Raw genomic sequence first — 5,080 nt, forward strand, 5'->3', positions numbered from 1 at the left:
GAGATATACCTAATAAGCGGAAAACCGAAAAATGTGACCTACAAACCAAACTCCCCTACCCCCGCTCAAGGGGACTTTTGATATGTTCACCTCCTAAAGAGTCCAAATAAAGTTACTAAGTTAAAAATGTGTCCCAAGCATTTCCCTCTATACTTTTTTGTTGCCTGACCTAAATGTAGTCAATATGATGGGTGATGCTGAGAAAGGGGCGGCTACAAGGCCTGGGGCCTAGGGCGGCAAAGACTGCAAATCCGCCACTGAGTACTAAGTACAGAAGACTCACTCTAACAAAACGTGTCTGTTACGATATGGCCGCTAAGTGGCGACAGCGCCACGCGCGGCTTATGGCTAGCCACCAAAATTGGTGTGGAACGGATGTACTTTTAGCTACCTGTAGCAAAGACACGAAACCGCGGAGTGAGCCACGTCCGCTAGGGAAGGAGATAAATAATATCAATATAACATATATTATTTATTCACTCAAGGTATAAAAATGCAAGGCAGTTTTTTGAGTGGTAGTGAGAAAGTGTAAAATCCTGTGTGAATAAATGACAAGAATGTTATTTGTTGAGCATTGCCGGCGTGAACTTTTCTTAAACTTTCTGCAACTGAAACTGAAAATGTTCGCTCGTCCACGTTGCTACTCCTTCATTTCCCTTAACCTTTTCGACGCCGTGTCAAAGACAGAAGCTGTCACGCGGACGCCACGTCACCGAAGTGTCAAAACTGAAATTGAACTTTATGCATATGCACGTAGATCTATGTTGCTCTGTAGCAGTCATTGGCGTCCAAAAGGTTAAAAAACAAATCCTCCTCCTTCCTCCTTTCCTGTCCTTTTAAAAACAGACGTTTGAACGGGTTTTCATTTGATTGTTTTAAATTTGTTTTACTAGTTTGTAAGGTAGTTGACTGGTAGTGTTTTTATACGTAACTGATACTTTCATCATATTAACTCTATGTATATAGTCATTCGGTTTAATGAGCTTTTCGTTTCAATGCAATAAAAGAAAAAGCTTTAACGTTTTTAACGCCACAGACGGCAATTGACGTCAACGCAAAATCGTGACAACGACGCCAAAGACGGCAAAACTAAATTTTACGTCCGTGGCGTCAGTGGTACGGCAAATGGATGCGCCGTTTGGCGTTCAAAACGTTAAGGACTATAATAAATTTTTTATTAATTTGAAAAATTGTAAGTGTCTTTCCAGCTCGATGTAATGAGCTAATGAGTTTCGGTTTGACTCGTAATCATGTATTTTATTTGGTTAAGTGTATACAAAGAGTTATTGATTGTAGAAGAATTGTAAACTCTAGTGGCTCTAAGAACTAGTGGCTCTGTGATGTGTGTAGATCTCGCGAACTCCGGTATCGTCTTGGGTCGTCCCATCGTTTTTCGTCAAGTTCTTAAATTAGTCCTATTCTACATTCGTCACAATCGTCGGTGGCTTTCAAAGTAGAATGAGTGACGAAAGCAGAATAGGACTAATTTAAGAACTTGACGAAAAACGAATGGGACGACCCAAGACGATACCCGAACCCCCAACCCTAATGTCTCCATTTAAAAACACCTCGCGAACCATGTTACCATTAAAAAAAACTGAATCAACAAAAAAGTCTAAATAATTATTGATTCTACTTAGAAAAATTCTCGAGAATCGGTTGAGATATGCGACCTGTAGAGGAAAACATGCAAACATACGAAAGCATTTATGCCCAAACTGAAATGGAGACCTTTCCTTCGCTCGGCCAAAAAATCATGCGTAGGGCAGCTGAAATAGACGGCGGTGTACAGCGTAACATTTATGGTCTCTCGATTGTCAAACGTCAACTTTTGACAACCAGTTACTAAATATCGTCGAGTGACAAGCAAAAGTCACTAAGTACTATCAAAAAATTAAAGTGACAATGCACTTTATTACACTTTTAACACGGTTTATTGTCCAATAATTTTAACGGTGTTAGTTAGTGACTTTTGCTTGTCACCCGACGATATTTTGCCGCCGTATAGCGCCATCTACATCAGCCGTCAGATACGAATCACGCATTCTTCTTAGACGTTATTTATTTTTAACTTTATACATCTTATACAATCGATGAATCTTTGGTTTATATTATCCTAACAACCTATTTATTTATTTCGTGCGTAGAATTAAAACGAATTGGATAGCTATTTTTTTAATGTATTGCATTGTAATTTTGTACCGCCTAAATTGTAGTCAAAATAAAATTGTAATCCTATTTAACCTTAGTTATATAAAGATTGTAAATATTATTTAAAATTGTTATTTTCTTTAAAAACGCGTAATAAAATACGTACATATTTACATTACATTTATAAGATTAATATTTTAACGTATTAGGGTACCATAACATCAGCTAACCGGGGATAAATAGTTGGCCCATGTTAGAGCTGGTTACAGTGGTTACCCTATCCTGTGGTACTTCGTCCACGTGAGTTGAACTTGGTTACCAACACTTTCTCTTCGCATAGCCGGGCATAACTACAGACTATAGGGACGGATGTGGCGTTCCCTATCCTACCATTGACCACACGAAAGGATTTTTCAAGCATAGTAAAACATGACATGTGTGTTTTTAACATGTAAATATGCATTTAAATCGTTTGCAATTTTAATTTTTCGAACATCGACTAGAAGTCTCGGTGACAAGACAAAACACAGTCTAATGATTTTATGTATTTATTTAGTTAGTCAAGAGTGAATAAAACGGTTCAGCTTTAACACAGACTTTTTTTCATTTAAAGTGAAGTGACCAGTGGCGGATTTCCCATAAGGCACAGTAGGCCCGGGCCTAGGGCGGCAAAATATTAGGGGCGGCAAATTGTGACAAAAAAATTCGCTGATGATAACATAAAATAACTCAAAATTAGGCCAGGCAACGAATTCTCAAAAAAAGGTACCTATAGAGGGAAATGCATGAAACACAATTTTAATTTGACTTCGTACCTAACTTTATTTGGACTATCTAGGAGGTGAACATATCAAAAGTCCCCGGCCGTAGTCCTTGAGCCGGGGGAAGAAAAGGGTTTGAAGGTCGCATTTTTCGGTTTTTCGCTTATACATAATATCTCGAAAACTATGCGTTCTAACGACATGCTTCATTATACAAAATGAAAGCGGGTAAAATTTGCTACAAGCTACAAGTTTTTTGATATCTTGAGGGCTCCGTTTTTAGGGTTCCGTACCTCAAAAGGAAAAAAACAGAACCATTATAGGATCACTCGTGCGTCTGGCTGTCCGTCTGTCACAGCCTATTTTCTCCGAAACTACTGGACCAATTAAGTTGAAATTTGGCACACATATGTATGTTTGTGACCCAAAGATGGACGTGTAACGTAAATAAATGAATTTTAAATATGGAGGCCCTTTTTGGGGGGTAAATGAGAAAATTAAAAATTAAAGTTTTTCAAACTATATCGTGTTACATATCAAATCAAGGAGCTCATTGTAAGATTCTCAAATATATATATTTTTTTTCATAATTTTAGGATAAATAGTTTAGCAGTTATTCAAGAAAATAGGCAAAAAACCGGGCAAGTGCGAGTCGGACTCGCGCACGAAGGGTTCCGTACCCTAATGCAAAAAAAGGCAAAAAAACAAAAACGGTCACCCATCCTATACTTGGATGGGTGACCGTTTTTGTTTTTTTGCCTTTTTGCTGACCCCGCCCGACGTTGCTTAACTTCGGTCAAAATCACGTTTGTTGTATGGGAGCCCCACTTAAATCTTTATTTTATTCTGTTTTTGGTATCTGTTGTTATAGCGGCAACAGAAATACATCATCTGTGAAAATTTCAACTGTCTAGCTATCACGGTTCGTGAAATACAGCCTGGTGACAGACGGACGGACGGACGGACGGACGGACGAACAGCAGAGTCTCAGTAATAGGGTCCCGTTTTACCCTTTGGGTACGGAACCCTAAAAATGACCATTCCCCTCCCCTCTTATCTCTGAAAGTACTGGGTCTAAAGACCTACTAATTTGTCCTTTAAACTTCTCTGGAATTCGCTGGAGGCCAAAAGAAGGGAAAAAAAAATTATATGAGTGTTTATAGGTATAGCAAAAAAAATGTTTTTCTTGTTGCTTTTTTAGATTTTTTGAATGTTTTTGTAGGTACATTAAAAGTCAATGCTATTGGTAAAACTGTCACTTAAAATGAATAGGTAAGTATTTGCTTATTTTTTTCGCAAAACCTATGTTCCCATGATCATATCACAAGGACGTATAGTTTCTGAGATATACCTAATAAGCGGAAAACCGAAAAATGTGACCTACAAACCAAACTCCCCTACCCCCGCTCAAGGGGACTTTTGATATGTTCACCTCCTAAAGAGTCCAAATAAAGTTACTAAGTTAAAAATGTGTCCCAAGCATTTCCCTCTATACTTTTTTGTTGCCTGACCTAAATGTAGTCAATATGATGGGTGATGCTGAGAAAGGGGCGGCTACAAGGCCTGGGGCCTAGGGCGGCAAAGACTGCAAATCCGCCACTGGAAGTGACCCGTTTTCGTTGTTCTAGAGTAGAATGTTGGGCATTTTGTCCACGAAGCTGTACTGTTGGTAACCGACTTGACGATAATGCGACGAAGTAAAAAGCCCAGTTCATGGATATACATGGTGGCTAAAAAATAACTGCATTCCTGTTGCCCGGGAGGTTTTGGGATTATTCTGAGCAAGTTTTATTAATGTACCAACCCCGAAATCGGGAAAAAGAATTTGGCTACTATTTTATAGCCACCTGTATATATAATTAAGGTATATACTCAGACATAAACGGGTTTTGTATTTCACTTGTGCCTTCACCGGGAATTATGGTGAACTTAGGTACGCTGACGTTCAAAAGGGCATGGAGATGTTTCAACCGTAATATGCACGCATTACGGTCGACATCTATCCATGCACTTTTGGACGCCACTGTACCTTAATTCCCGGTTAGGCTAGCGACTATGTAACATTTGATAGCAGTCATCGACAGTAATGTACACTTGACTATCTAAATAAACTATCCAATCATTAATTTGTTTTTTTATTTATCAACCCCAAAAATAAAAGTCCAATG

Source organism: Cydia fagiglandana, chromosome 16, assembly GCF_963556715.1.
Source record: "Cydia fagiglandana chromosome 16, ilCydFagi1.1, whole genome shotgun sequence".
Lineage (NCBI taxonomy): Eukaryota > Metazoa > Arthropoda > Insecta > Lepidoptera > Tortricidae > Cydia > Cydia fagiglandana.